This window comes from Oryctolagus cuniculus, chromosome 8 (genome assembly GCF_964237555.1).
Source record: "Oryctolagus cuniculus chromosome 8, mOryCun1.1, whole genome shotgun sequence".
Classification (NCBI taxonomy): Eukaryota; Metazoa; Chordata; class Mammalia; order Lagomorpha; family Leporidae; genus Oryctolagus; species Oryctolagus cuniculus.
The window spans coordinates 91,697,278-91,713,663 of record NC_091439.1 but is presented as its reverse complement, the minus strand read 5'-3'; the positions used below and the strand labels follow the sequence as shown (position 1 = coordinate 91,713,663).

The 16,386-nt window shown below is 41.0% G+C and overlaps 1 long non-coding RNA gene across 1 annotated transcript in view; it reads right to left on the bottom strand.

Moving 5' to 3' along the window:
• LOC103350774 (uncharacterized) overlaps positions 1-9,777 on the bottom strand; it is a 53,186-nt gene extending 43,409 nt beyond the window's left edge. Inside the window, exons 1-2 of the long non-coding RNA XR_518671.4 lie at positions 9,588-9,777; positions 7,878-7,956 (exon numbers count right to left, since the gene is read on the bottom strand). This is a non-coding gene — a long non-coding RNA (uncharacterized lncRNA). The remainder of the gene's footprint in view (positions 1-7,877; positions 7,957-9,587) is intronic.
• Between the last annotated feature and the right edge of the window lie 6,609 nt (positions 9,778-16,386).

Here is a 16,386-nt window from a genome sequence, read left to right as displayed (position 1 = left end):
AAATCATCTAACATGTATAGGCATAGACTGTAAATTCATTACAAACAGGATCAAAAGTACCCTTAAACTTACCTGCCAGGCTATATATAATTCAGGGTGTGCACAAGTTCCGAAAAAATCACTGATAGCAGCGATGTCTACCTCAGCACAAGAAAAAGTACTCTCTTCCAGCTGCGCTAGCTGCACAAGGACTCAGAGCACAGACACCAGCTTTCTGCAGTGAGCCTCAGCGATAACGGAGCAACTGCGCTGAAGGACCCCATTCCTGTGATGACTAACCGCCACCATTGTAATATTAATCCATTCATGATGGCAGAATCCTCATGACTTACTCTAAAAAGTTACACCACTCAATCCTATCGCATGAGGGATTGTTTCCAAAATATGAAATTTGGGGGACAAATTCAAACTATAGTACATTTGATGTTTTTTTTCTTTATTTTATTTTATTTTATTTTATTTTATTTTATTTTATTTTTTGACAGGCAGAGTGGACAGTGAGAGAGAGACAGAGAGAAAGGTCTTCCTTTTGCCGTTGGTTCACCCTCCAATGGCCGCCGCGGCCGGCGCGCTGCGGCCGGCGCACCGCGCTGATCCGATGGCAGGAGCCAGGAGCCAGGTGCTTTTCCTGGTCTCCCATGGGGTGCAGGGCCCAAGCACCTGGGCCATCCTCCACTGCACTCCCGGGCCACAGCAGAGAGCTGGCCTGGAAGAGGGGCAACCGGGACAGAATCCGGCGCCCCAACCGGGACTAGAACCCGGTGTGCCAGTGCCGCTAGGTGGAGGATTAGCCTAGTGAGCTGCGGCCCGGCCTCATTTGGTGTTTTTTTAAAGATTCATTTTATTTATCTGAAAGAACTACAGAGAGGAATATATATATATATGTATATGTATATATGTACATATATATATAGAGAGAGAGAGAGAGAGAGAATCTTCCATCTGCTTGTTCACTCTCCAAATTGGCTACAACAGCTGGGGCTGGGCCAACCTGAAGTCAAGAACCAAAAGCTTCTTCTGGGTCTCCCACATGGGTGCAGGAGCACAACCACTTGAGCCATCTTGTGCTGCTGTCCCAGATGTATTAGTAGGGAACTAGATCAGCAGTAGCGAACCAGGATATTTAACCTGCTGTACCACAGCAGTGGCCTCAGCACCTATGATTTTATTCTTGATCTCCGTTGTGTTAAAAAAGGTTTTCTGTGTTTGTGTATGAAAACAAAGGAACAGATATTATCCAAGTAAATTGCATGTTAGAATCAACCTTGAATCACAGATCCTAGAGTACTCCTTCAGGGATCTCAGATATATTCATTAATAGAAGCATAACTTTTCCTCTGGGTTGTATGATGCATTTCCTATCTCCAGGAATAGAACCTTGAGATAGGACATGGAATTCTACTGTCCAGGTACCATTTCAGGGAAAAACTTGCTGTTTTAGCTCTAGAAAATTGTCTTATCCAGGGCCATGCCTGTCCTGGGGCAGCCTGGAATAGCTACTAAATGAGGACAGAAAGGCCGGTCATTTCAGCACTAGGTGGTGCAAAGAGATTTGCTGTGGGTTGTCACTATCAGGTTTGCATCCTAACTGGACTATTCTCTGCTCAATCCTGTGTCCTCCCCCTGCCTTCCATATTAATATATTTAACTCCAAATTCATTTCAGAATCTGTTTCTTGAGAAACTAACCTGTGACATCATTTTCATTTTAAAACTTTTATTTATTTATTTTCATTTTATTTGGGTAGAGAGATGGAGAGAGAAACAGAGCGAGAGAGCGGTATCTTCTATGCACTTGTTCACTCCTTAACTGCCTGCAAGATCAAGGGCTGGGCCAGACTGAATTTGAGATCCTGAAACTCAATCCAGGTCTCTCACATGGATGGCAGGGACCCAGTTACGTGGGCCTTCAACCTCTGCCCCCCAGTGTGCACACTAGCAGTAAGCTGGATTCAGAAGCAGAGCTGGGAAATAAGCCCAGACACTCTTAATGTGGTATACAGGTGTCCCAAGCAGCATCCTAATCACTGTGCCAAAGGGCCTCCACACAATATTTTCTGTGCTGATCCAAATCCTATTTAAATGCTTTCAAATTTGCTCTCCCTTCTTGACAATATCTTAAGTAGGCTTGTTATAAGAAATTGTGTTGATAAAATATGATAGAAAACACATAATGGCAGAATATTCACAATGATCAGTCTTTCATGGGCTTGGTTAATGTTTTGCATACAACTTAAAGGTTTAGGTTTCAAGAGAACAATTTAGAGTAATGGTTTCAAGAGAAATATTACATACTAAAAAATGCATGGAAAAATGAAATTAAAAGTTTATTGTGCGCCGGTGCTATGGCTCACTAGGCTAATCCTCCGCCTGCGGCACCGGCACCCCAGGGTTCTAGTCCCGGTCAGGGCACCAGATTCTGTCCCGGTTGCTTGTCTTCCAGTCCAGCTCTCTGCTGTGGCCAGGGAAGGCAGTGGAGGATGGCCCAGGTCCTTGGGCCCTGCACCCACATGGGAGACCAGGAGGAAGCACCTGGCTCCTGGTCAGATAGCGACCATTTTGGGGGTGATCCAATGGAAGGAAGACCTTTCTCTCTGTCTCTCTCACTGTCTAACTCTGCCTGTCAAAAAAAAAAAAAGTTTATTGTGGTACCAAATAAATTTTGAAATCCATGCCTATAAAGGGTCATCAAGAAAGTTCACAGAAATACATATTATGAAAAAACTCCACGTGGATTTCAAAAATTTTTTGCACCAAAGTAAATGTATCTTTTAATTCCATTTTTCCATACACATCTTGAAATGCTGTCATCAATAGGAACTGGAAGAATTTCTTCTGAGAAGTTTTAAGCTGGCAGCTAATGGTTGTTTTTTTTGTTGGCGAGAGACCGAAAGCAATAGCAGGTACTTAACAAATTTTTTGACTTAAACTTTTCCTGCAGTCCTGAACATAATATCTGGAATTTTAATTGTATTTGCTTAAATTTTGCATCTCATCAAAAACTCCAAATCTTGCTATGCTTCTAAAAATGGGTGTATAGTGGTTTTCAGTCTGTGGTAGTTTACTTGTTGTAAGTTACATTTGACTGGCAATTCTTTGCTACTTCTTCCCTTGAGTGATGGAACCTCATTTGCCCCTTCTTGAATCTTAGCAGACATTAGCGACTTGTGGCACAAGCGAGGTGGTCTGCCACTCCAGGGTCAGATAGACTTGCAGATTTACCTCTGTCTCCATAATCACTCTCCCTGGGAGTCTGAGCAGATGAGCATTTGCTGGGAGACCTGAGGGACTATGTGGGAGGGAGAGATTAAAACTGAAGGCGGGCGCCGTGGTTCACTAGGCTAATCCTGCAGCGCCAGCACCCTGGGTTCTAGCCCCGTTTGGGGTACTGGATTCTGTCCCGGTTGCTCCTCTTGCAGTCCAGCTCTCTACTGTGACCTGGGAAGGCAGGGGAGGATGGCCCACGTCCTGGGGCCCTGCACCCGCGTGGGAGACCAGGAGGAAGCACCTGGCACCTGGCTCCTGGCTTCGGATCGGTACAATGTGCTGGCCGTAGCGGCCATATTGGGGGTGAACCAGCGGAAGGAAGACCTTTCTCTCCGTCTTTCTCTCTCCCTCAGTAGCTCTGCTTGTCAGGAAAAAAAAAAAACTATTTGAAGAAACTTTTGAGGATGGTAGATATTCATGATATGGATTCTGGTGATGACTTCATGGTAATATATAACAAAGCCTAACAAATTGTATGTTTTAAGCATGTAAAGTATATTTTATGTCTCAATAAGGCTGGAGGCATAAAGTTCCAACTTTATCAAGGCATAAAATGGAGAATTCGATTAGTGTGCTCAAAGTTAGACTTCAAAGGAGCTGCGCTCTATAGAAGGAAAACTCAACTGAAATCTCACAGAACAACGCAGAGAAGCTAACCCAGCTGCTGTCCCAGTGGACAGCGACACCATTGCATCATTCATCCCCGGACTTGGGAAGTGATTGATTGATTGCTGTTATGAGAGTGATTGCTGCTGATGCCTCACTGAAAAGGGCTGCAACTGCTACATCTGCCCCCTCCCACTGCCAGATGTCCCCTAGCTGCCCTAGATGAGTTTCACCACAGACCATCTTATTAGGTTGCAACTTGCTAGGACTTCTGAGATAAGCCCAGAAGCATCTACTGAAATTACTGAAAATCACATTGAGCAAACAATGGTGGCATTCTCTGTCTTTTTGATTCCTGGTATTGTTAGCTCACAATCAAACACTGACTTCACAGCAAGATGAGCAGTTCATGAGGGGCAACCAAATATTTCTCAGTCTTACTGGACCAAAACATGTACAGGAACTCAGTCAATCATATTTTTCCCAGGATTCTTTTGCATTGTGACAATTTGTAAGACATTCTTTTTTTTTTAATTGAGAATTAATCAGATATTTTATTTTTTTTCTTTCTTTCAAACTTTTATTTAATGAATATAAATTTCCAAAGTACAGCTTATGGATTACAATGGCTTCCCCCCCATAACGTCCCTCCCACCCGCAACCCTCCCCTTTCCCACTCCCTCTCCCCTTCCATTCACATCAAGATTCATTTTCGTTTCTCTTTATATACAGAAGATCAGTTTAGCATACATTAAGTAAAGATTTCAACAGTTTGCTCCCACACAGAAACATAAAGTGAAAAATGCTGTTTGAGTACTAGTTATAGCATTAAATCTCAATGTACAGCACATTAAGGACAGAGATCCTACGTGAGGAGTAAGTGCACAGTGACTCCTGTTGTTGACTTAACAATTTGACACTCTTGTTTATGGCATCAGTAATCACCCTAGGCTCTTGTCATGAGCTACCAAGGCTATGGAAGCCCCCTGAGTTCACTGACTCTGATCATATTTAGACAAGGCCATGGTCAAAGTGGAAGTTCTCTCCTCCCTTCAGAGAAAGGTACCTACTTCTTTGATGACCCATAATGATGAGAGTCCACAATAATCAGCTGACCAGTGTTCTTTAATAGATGATCCTAGACCATTGAGACAATCTTCTCAGGTTTAACTGTTATGATTAGCTCAATGTTACTGTCTCATTTCCCTTATGCATACCCAGAATCCTTTTCCTGTAGAGCATATACCTTGACTCCAGCACAAAGTTTCCCTTCCAGTCGCCCTTTGATGTTGCAAGTCCCAGAGATCCCCTAAATAAAAGCTGTTTGTTTCCAACTTGTATGGCTTTCTAAAATGGTATCCAAAAGAGAAAAAGAGTAGGCAATATTGCTTTATTTCCTCACCTATATCGCCTATTGAAGTAATTTTTACTAGCCAGCTATGGCATTAATATTCCAAGACTTTAAAAGAAAAAAATAATCTTGGTCAATGTCCCATTTCCCCACCATAACTGTTAGATCCAGTTGACCAAATTAGTCAGGTTTATCTATTTTTTGAATACATAATAACTCAAGTAATTTTATTTTCTGCATAATATATATTGGAACTTAAAACAGAGATGTTGTTCTCTTAACTGGTTCATTGGTTTATTCATTTAAATAATCATGGAACACTGATTGCATTATATGCCAGGCACTAGGTGGTCCTCCCAGGACCTGACATGATACAAAAATGAGATGTTGATCATGAAAGAGTTTTATAGTTGTATTTGTCTATACCCCAATTGCAGAACTTGACCTTCCTTCCAACTTGCCTACTACCTGTGACCATGGACCCATTAGTTAAAGAGTAAACTTCAACAGAGTTCTTAAAATGTAATGGGCCTGGGGCTGGCATTATAGCATAGCAGATAGAGCTGTTGCCTGCAGTGCTGGCATCCCTTATGGGTGCCTGGCTGATCCACTTCCGATCCAGCTCTCTGCTATGGCCTGTGAGAGCAGTGGAAGATGGCCCAAGTGCTTGGGCCCCTGCACCTGCGTGGGAGACCCGAAAGAAGCTCCTGGCTCCTGGCTTTGGATCCATGCAGCTCCAGCCATTGCAGCCAATTGGGGAGTGAACCAGCACAGCAGATGGAAGACCTCTCTCTCTCCCTCTGCCTCTCCCGTGTAACTTTCAAATAAATAAATAAATCTTTAAAAAAAAAAACCGTAATGGGTGGGCCTTAGAGGTTCTATTAAAATACAGCTTTTGATTCAACTTCAGAAATTCTCATTCTGTAGGTCTAGGGAGAATCTTGAATTTTCATCTCTAACAAGATCTCAGATGATGCTGATATGGCTGGTCTACTAACCACATTAGGAAACCCTAAGCTGCAGCTGCCCTGAAGCTAGTTTGTCATTATTTGGTCCCAAGCATCTCTGCCATTTAAAATTCTATGGCTCTGTCTTGACTAGCACTGATGGAAACTTTTCTCAGTATAAAAGTATAAATACATAAAGTGTAAATATATAAAGTATAAAAGTATAAATACTTTTCTCAGTATTTTCTCAGAGAATGGTTTCTATGCAGATTGAATGACTTCATTCATGGTGATAATAATTGATAAATATCTCATTGGGCATTTGATCTTTGCAAGGGAGTAAGGGTAGCTCAGCTCATGTGAACTGATCAATCCCAAGTCCACTACCTGCTCTTCATGGTCATTTCAGTTCCTTCCCCAAGGCCTGAGCTAGGTTGGCTTCAGGGATGACTTTTCAGTCTAGTTCTGCTTGTTTAGTATGCCTCTAATATTGCACCTTCTTCCTTCTCCCAAATGCATCTTGTTAATATGAGTAGAAGGTGGTCTTGTGATATTATCAATCCAATTCAGTTTCCATCAAACATTTAGTGTAGTTTCTATAATTTTCTACTTACTGTAAGTGACTGTTATTTGCCGAATTCTCCCTTTTTTTAACCTTCACTGCCTGCAGCAAAAACTTTCTGGCATCAGCATATAGAGTTATGTCCTGCTCTTTGATAGATTTCAACATTCACATAAACGTTTGTATTCTCTTCTCCATATTTCCAAACACCTTTTCAATTAGCCCTCAAAAGAAAACAACCACAGATTTTCATAAGTGATCTCTTTTCAGTTTAGTGACTGACAAGAACTATTATACTGACACAGGATGATTCAGTCACATTTCACAAATTTCTTCCTGAATTTTGAAGCCACAACTATTGTGCTTGGTGCTTAAAAGTCTATCATAAACATTATCTACCATTCAGTTGCAGGTTCTAGCTTCTAGATGAAGAATATCATAATCCTTTTTAAACTGTTCTGAATTTAAGTATTCATAAGTGCTGACTTACAGATTAATCCTCAATGATCATCCTTCCTATCACCTTTGATGGTTTCCACAAACCCTCAAATACCTCTTTTGCATATATGCAGATACTCTGTTTCAGGTAGAAAGTAATTTGAAAAGCTACTTGCTTGATGTCAAAAGTGATAAAATACATTAACAATTCCCTTATTTTGTATTAATGTTGACATCTAAGCTTATATTGAGCCACATTAACTTAGAACACCAACAATTAAAGTAGGTGATTCTAATCAGATGTTAATGCATAGTGCCTTGGTTTTATTTCAAACAGAAGAGTTTAAGGTTTCTATGCTCTTACAGAAGCATTGCTCTTCAGTGTGTGTAAACTTGTTAATATCTTTATTATTCATTGTTTTCTCATCCTTAAAAACACCAGTAATTTAAGAAGATAATAAAGGAACCATTTTTATAATTTTTGAGAAATTGCTATTCATTGAAGTTCACTGTGTTGCTCTACATTTTCAGTTATCTAAAAAAAAAAAAAAAAGCAAAATTGCTGTTGATGCTATTTTTTCTGTCACTGAGAAAAAGTTAATGGGATTCCATCAAATAAAACCCTCGAGCTGAATTTCTGAACCTTATCATACAACCTATTAGTTGTGTGATAAATAAAGTATTTTAATTGTGAAAAATCAACTCACCACTTCAAATCTGCACTGCCTTCTATACCTATTTTTGCTGCAAGTCCAGGCAGAACTCTCTTCATCAATGTGCTTCACACTAAAAATAAAAAAAAAGATTGTTTCAGATCCCCTCTGCCATTAAAATCCTGGTCCTTTGGTTAAGGGGTAAACTAAGATGACCTCAACAGTATTTCTTCACAATTTTCTGGGAACCTACTGAAATTGCCAAAGGCCATGAGATCCAGGCACTACTGTGAAAGAAACTCCAGGGCACCTGAGATCAGATTAATAGAGTCAGCTGACACAAATTGGAATTGCTTCACTCGATAAATCTCATCCAAGCATAATGATCATTTTAGAAACTTTTCCTGCTGTGTCAGACTCTCCAGCTCTCCAGATCCTTTTTATAATCTGCTCTATCAAGTAAGTGATCCCTTTGCCCTGGAACTCAGAAACAAGCAGGTTACACAGGTAAAACTAAATACCATGTTGAATTTCCTAAAGACATTTTTTTCCTTGCTTTCTGTTCACCACAGTGCACTCAGCAGCCAGATATTCCACAAGTGCAAAAACAAAACACTTGGGCACTTTTGAAAGCCTGGGTTGGGCCAGATCTTGACACTGACTGCCATTCTCTAAGTGACTCTCATTGGCTATTTTAAACAGTTTTCTTTAGAAAAACTAATATTTGTAATCTTAAAATCAACATTGACTATATGTAAGGCACTTTTTTCCCCTTCTGCTTGATTGTGCAATACATTCTGAGATACTATAACTCTATTTATAAGATCTCATCAACAGAGAAATCTCTTTTAGAAAGAATTCATGATACATTTCACTATTTTACAGAGATGTCTTATATTGTTTAAAAAAACTGATGTTAGTGGGGAAAAAAAAGTACAGAGCCACACAGTAAACACACAGTATTTGTTGTAGAGCAGGATTCAGGATGGTCTGAGGTCAGATAGGAAATGATTAATATCTGAGCCTTTGTCAACAGAACACTCAGTAAAGCACAGGGAAATCTGCTTCAATGATAACAGGTAACAGCAGCCAACTGTGGAATCCAGTGGAATACAATGTAAATTATAAATGGATATAATACTGCATAGTGATATATAGATTTATCAATTTAAACAACATTGAGGCATAAAATATGCTACAGATCATATTCTGAATTTTAGTAACTAAATGCCTATGTCAATTCAAATATATTACATTTTACTTAATAGTATAGTAGAACCTAAATAACATAATTTAATGCAAAGTAGGGCTGATTGATGCATTAGCATAGCAGACATAGTGCCTAACGCCCACAGCAGTTTTAGGCTATTGTGAAAATGCTTGAATGTATTTCAAATTCTCAAAGGGAAAAAAATGAAAGTTTAGAGTAAAAGAAAGTATTATTTTTTTCTCATGGCAGGAAAAAGACAAAATTTGCAAGACCCACAAAATATTCTAAATTCTGCATATAACAGGGGAAAAAAAGTTGAAGTCTTTGAAGCCACATAAAAAAACAATGTTTAATTTTGAAATTATAAGTTGGGAAGATAAAAAGGTAAAAGTGTGTGAAGCCTACAGAAGTCATTTTCCATTCTGGCCAATATAAATGAACACAATTAGAAAAATTTTTTTCTTAATAAGTGTGTCTCCAAGCATTTTGGATATCCTTGCTTTCTGAGAATCATAGTTAAGCAAAAGGAAACTTGATCAGAAAGTTGTGCCTACCTTCACACATGCTTCAGAAAGCCTGCAACTGCCAAGAAACTCCCAGAGCAGGGCCAGCTTGGAAATCCGGTTTACAGCGGATCATTCCTTTCAAGGTTCCTACTGTCCCTACACACAAGGACACCTGGTTGTCCCTGAGGACTTGTGCTGACCAGAGTGCTCCTAAGGGTTTTTATACTATTGCAACACTAAACATATGTGGGCCTTCGTCCCTGGACCGTGTTGCTGGAAGTTACACACAATCCAACATTCCTTCCTGCACTTTGAACCTAACCCCGACAGAAACACACGCTTCCAGGTTTAACAAATTTTCATCCCAGTTATATTTTAGGCTGACTTAGTATAATAACTAATTTTTGAGTATATATATTTCTCAATTTAAATTTTTAAAATTTTATTCTATGATTTATAATCATTTCATTATATTTGAAAATAACATTAAAGTTACAGAACATTGAAAAAATACAAGGGCTTCCAGAATACTATTCACCCATATTTCCTAGTAATTCTCAAGAACAAGAAAATTCTTGGGGGATCAGTGTTGTGAGGTACTAGGCTAACCTCTACCTGTGGCAATGGCATCCCAAATGGGCAGCATCCCAGCTGCTCACTTCTGATCCAGCTCTCTGCTTATGGGCTGGGAAAGCAGTGGAAGATGGCCCAACTACTTGGGCCCTGGCATCCAAATGGGAGACCTGGAAGAAGCTCCTGACTTTGGATTGGCCCACCTCTAGCCTTTGTGGCCATCTGGGGAGTGAACCAGGAGATGGAAGACTTCTCTCTGTGTCTGTAATTCCACCTCTCAAATAAATATATAAATAAAATTCTCTTACTGAACTAGAGTACAATTCTTGAAACTATGAAATTAATAGGTGTACAATACTATTATTTGATCTACAGTCTTCATTCAAATAATTACATCAATTATATTTTTACATAGACGATTGATTGGATGGGTGGATGCATGGAGAGACAGAGATAGAGGCAGAAACAAATAGATAGAGAAAAAACTATTTCAGGTTGAAATACAAGATCATGTATTGAATGTATTTGTCATGTCTCTTTAATCTCCTCTATTCTCCAATAGTTTTTAATATAAATTTGTTTGATATTTATGAATAGATTAATTTTTACAACAATTACACCCAGGTGGTGGTGGGCAGCTCTCAGTACATGATGCCATCAAACTCCCTTGCACTTGCACTAAGGATAAAGTATCATTTCTCATGAAATGGATCATCAAAATTTCAGTTTATGTTCTCGAAAGAATAATTTATGGAGTATATTAGTTTGCTAGGACTGCCATAGCAAAAGACCACAGTATGGGCTGCATAAATAATAGAAATATAGTTCCTCACAGTTCTGGGCTGAAAGACAGATTTGGCTTCTTCCGAGGGCTCTCTCCTTGTCTTGTGGATGACTGCCTCCTCGCTGTGTTCCTACATGTGTTCTCTGTGAGTGAGCATCCCTGGTGCCCCCTCTTCTTCTTAGAGCAAGGCAGCTCTATTAGATTAGGGTCTACCCATATGATCACATTCAGCTGTAACTACCTCCAAACACAGTCACGTTGTAAGTGTACCAGGGGTTCAGATGGCCACAGATGAGTGTGTGCCAGACATGATTTGGTCTGTTACCACAAGTGAAACACCTTTGCTCTCCATAACCATCCCTGTTCATCTTGTTTTGTAAGAATTGCTTCAGTTTCTCAGTGTAATGGACTCTTGCAACTACTCCTGCAGTGGTTATATTTAGTAAGTACTTTATTCTGATATCTCTTTTCCTAGAGCTCAATGCAGTAATGAGCAAGTGCTTACCAACACCTGTGTATATCTGTGTGGCGGAAGAGGAGATGAGAGAGGTTGGAAACCCTATGTGCTCACTGGAGAAGCGGAGTAAATATTTATAAGTATTTCAGTCCTAATGTTTTAACTGCTTAAATTTTTGACATAAGCATTTGTGCATGTACTTAATAACATCATTTAATAATATCAATGCTGTTAGTAACTTGGGAAGTGCTTCTTCAGTGTGTCATGTGCCAAGCACTGTGGTAGGTGCTGTAAGTACAACAGTGAATAAGATATCTGCTCCTTTGTAGATCCTGCAGTCTGGTGTGGATAGGGAGAGGTGAGTACAAGTAGTAAGTAGCATGTATAATATAGATAAATATAGGATCACTAGAGCACATCACAAGGATTCTCATCTGCCTTAGGGACTTGAGTTGGAAACAGAGAGCTGGAGTTGAACACGGAGATTTTATGGTGAAGTGGCACAGAGAGAGGGAGGTAGTCTTTCTATGGAGAAAATGGCTCTTATCTCCACGTGCTCTCTCCTTCAGGAACCCTGGGCCCATGGCATAGGCAGCTCCAGTGAGGGAAATCACTGCATGGACTTGCAGACCACTTACTGACTCTTCCGGAAAAGTCCATTCCCAAGTATTTGAATGTTCTAACAAGTCAGTCACTGAAGCTATCAATCTTATGTGTAGGGCCTTTGGAAGATACATGGTACTGCCCAATTTTGTCATCATTATTATTAACGTAATTATGAATATTGTGGTTCGTTTTCAAGGGTTTAGGGAAAAAAGCATCTGCCGCAGCAGTGAATGGTTGGACATTTACCACAATGTTTTGTTCCAACACATTTGACTTTTCAACATGTGCAACCAACCAAGGCATCAAGCACTCGGAGTCAGGGAAGCAGAAAGCTGGACTGGACGGCGACTCGGCAGAGCTGAGTAACCAGGCATGGATGTGACTTCACTCGGGCTGCCTCTGTCCAACAGATCAGATTCAAAGACTGCTGCCCTCCCATCGTGATCTCTCACCTTCTGGTCCTATCAGTACCCATAGCTAAACCAAGGGACAATCAAGAGGATGCAATTTAACTACTCTCTTGCTGCAGACATGACTACTACTTTCACCTACTTAGCAAGAAGTCTTCCGAAAGTTTATGAAATGTGTATCCCTTGGAAATGAAAATAGTCACGTATTTTTAAAAAAATTATGTCAATATAAGCATTTCTAAATTCCATTTTCCACAAATTTTCTGAAGTCTCTTCATATGAAGAGCCTGGTGCACAAAACTGTGATGCTTGTTTTTAAGCTGTTTCTGTAGAAATCAGGACTCTATCTTTATCTTGCTTCCCACATACCTTTGAGAACCTCTTCTTTTTTTTTTTTTAATTTACTTGACAGATAGGCAGTGAGAGAGACAGAGAGAAAGGTCTTCCTTCCATTGGTTCACCCCCGAAATGGCCTCCACGGCTAGAGCTATGCCGATCTGAAGCCAGGAGCCAAGTGCTTCTTCCTGGTCTCCCAAGCGGGCGCAGGTGATCAAGCACTTGGGCCATCCTCCACTGCCCTCCCGGGGCCACAAAAGAGAGCTGGACTGGAAGAGGAGCACCGGGACCAGAACCTGGCACCCATATTGGATGCCAGCACCGCAGGCAGAGGGTTAACCAAGTGAGCCACAGCGCCAGCCAAGAATATTTTCTTAATGGCTCTCAAATCTGTCTCCTTTCTGCAATTCTTCCTTCCTCCCATGTTTCCTTCTTCTGTTTCTTCCATGCCTCTTTTCTTCTTAACATTATTTACAGTTTCTTATTACATATAGGATCCAGTTTGGGTGTAGAGTAGTATAAAATAACACAAAAAGTGTCTGCTTTCTCAGACTGTGGCTTTTAAGATTCTCTGCATTTATCTTCAACTCCATGTGTTGCTTGTCTGCTACAAAACTGATATTCCACTACACATGCAGTATCTTGTCCTGCCTATTTTATCTTCTGTGTTGTCATAATTTTTTAAATTCAGTCAATACTTCTACTCTTGATTTTCCTGTCCATATTTCTACTTCCATTTGCGTCTCTGAAGTCTTGCAACTTGTAACTTCAGTCCTTTTTGTTGTTGTTGTTGTTGTTTACTTCTTAGTGGAGTTCTTCCCTCTTCTTAGCCCAGCTGTGCTAAGGTCTCTGGTCCAGATCACCACAGAAATCTCCCAACTGATTCAATCTCAAGCTCTCCCTGTCGCTCCCCGTCTTCGTGGAGGAACGACACAGGACCCTGCGCTGTTCTTTTGTCTGCTCGGCCCTCCCCGGGTTTGCTGCTGGTTCTTCCCGGGTTGGCTACTGTCCCTTCCACCTCCGTGGAAGGGCAGTTCCCCCTGGCCACTTTCCCCACTTCCGCAGGGGAGTGGCACACCGCCGGCCGGCTCTCTCGGGGGCTGCACAGGTGTTCCCTCAGATGTTCCCTTTAGATGTTCCTGGTGCATGCCGTCTCTCTCCTCCTTTATAGTCCTCCTCCGCCAATCCTAACTCGGCTGCCCACACGCCGAGTACGCTGCTCTCCTCCAATCAGGAGCAGGATCAGCTCCTGGAGGTCATCACTCAAGTTGGCAAGAGGCAGCTGCGTAGAAGCTGTTTTCTCCTCTCCCAGCGCCATATTGTGGGAGAGCAGATGCATAGAATAAGCCTTAATTCCAGTAACTTAGTCCAGTCCGGGTTGCTCCCTACACTCCCCTCCAGCATTCACTCACCTCTGTTACATGAACTTTCTACATTGCAAACTTAGCCATGTCATTCCCTAGTTTTAACTTCAGGATTTACCTCCACACCATGGTTTCCAAGATAGAGGTTTTTTTGTTTTTTTTTTTTCTTTAAGATGTATTTAATTTTTTTGAGAGGCAGAGTTACAGAAAAAGAGAGGGAGAGACAGAGAGAAAGGCCTTCTATTCGCTAGTTCACTGTCCAAATGGCCACAATGGCCAGAGCTGGGCCAATTTAAAGCCAGGAGACAGGAGTTTCTTCTGGGTCTCCCATGTAGGCACAAGGGCCCAAGCACTTGGATCATCTTTCCACTGCTTTCCCAGGCCATCAGGAGAGATGGATCAGAAGAGGAGCAACTGGGACACGAACTGATGCCTATATGGGATGCTGGCACCGCAGTTGAAGGCTTAACCTACTACACCTTAGCGCCGGCCCCAGAATATAATTTATGCTCCTTGTATCAATATAGATTTCCCTCTATTCAGCCTTTTCTGACCTCTACAGCCTCTTCCCTGGTTCCATCAATTCGTCCTTTCCTCTTCAGCTTCAGTCTATGAAATTCATCTATCTCCGAGTCTTTGCCCATATTCTTTGCCCAGGCTAGAACATCCTTCCCTTCCTTTGCATGACAAAACCTGTACTTCCTTAAAACTCAATTCAAGCAGGGCCACATTTCCTGAAAGGTCATTCTTGCAAACTCAGCCTTCTCTGATGGAATATGATCTAAAGAACAGCTCCCCCACAGCCTAGGAACCTCCCTGTAGGAGGTATAGCACTATACCATTTCCTAAGGGCTATGTTTGCTTTTCACCCTTAGCGAAAAAAAAAATCAATCTGAATCCCACATATCTCACATAAAGTGAACACTGAAGAAAAATCTGCTGAAGAGTTAGACTTCCACAGTCATTCGGCCCAGCAGCCAAGAGTTCCTGTGTCCAAAACCAACTTCCTTCTCTTGACTCCATGCTAACCTCAGCATGCTTGATACATGACTCATCGACTCCTGGACAATGTTCTTTGTTGACACAGCTATGAGGTCCTGTCCACTTGTGGAATTTCCCTAGGATTTCAGAATCTCCCTTTAAAATCCCTTTGACGAAGCATTTTCATTACAGATGACTCCAGAGAAGAAAAGAGTAATAGGATATTGTCACTTTGTGTTTTTTTAATATTTATTTATTTATTTGAAAGTCAGAGTTACACAGAGAGAGAAGTAGAGGCAGAGAGAGAGAGAACGAGAGAGAGAGAGAGGTCTTCCATCCGCTGGTTCCCTCCCCAAATGGCTGCAACTTCCAGAGCTGTGCTGATCTGAAGCCAGGAGCCAAGATCTTCCTCCAGGTCTCCCATGCGGGTGCAGGGGCCCAAGGACTTGAGCCATCCTGCGCTGCCTTCCCAGGCCATAGCAGAGAGCTGGATCAGAAGTAGAGCAGCCAGGTCTCTAACCGGCATCCATTTGGGATACTGGCTCTGCAGGCAGCGACTTTACCCGCTATGCCACAGTGCCGACCCCGACATTGTCACTTTGAGAATAAATCAGTTATTGCAAATATTGCCTACATGTACTTGGCTTTAAGGAACTACAAAAGAGATCGTCAGTTGAGATTTAGCTTATAAATCTAATGGAATAAAATTTAGCATACAAATTTTAATGTAACAGATAATAGAGTGGTTTTGGTGGACCTCCTTAATGGCAGAAGGAAAGCTATGTTACTAGCTCAAAATTCCACATTTGTGCCAAGGAAGGACTCATCAAATCACAAAGACGTAGGTCTGATTCACCATTTTTGGCCAACAACACTTGTCACTGTGGTTACTAATATAAATATAATGATGAACACTTTTACATAATTTAACCAACAATGCCAATAAGATAGATCAGAACTTCATCACAGTCATAGATGAACATACCATGAAATTGATTAACTTCTAGCTAGTTCAAAATTTTTCAAGGCCTTGAGACAGGCCCTAAAAGTATGGTGTGTGTTTCTGTGGTCATATTTTTTTTTTTTTTTGCTGAAGTTGTAATTTTAATCAAATTGGTTAGGATTGCTCTTTTTTTCTCACTCTCACTTCATTTCTTTTTAATTTTTGTATTAATTGAGTGACATTGGAATAGCTATAAAAGTTTTTGGAATCTTGCTAAGAGGAATTTGAGCTTATATAGATTTAGTAATATGTATTTTATTGATTCATATTCATGTTATGAATGGCTCTAGCCAGCGCCACAGCTCACTAGGCTAATCCTCCGCCTGCAGCGCT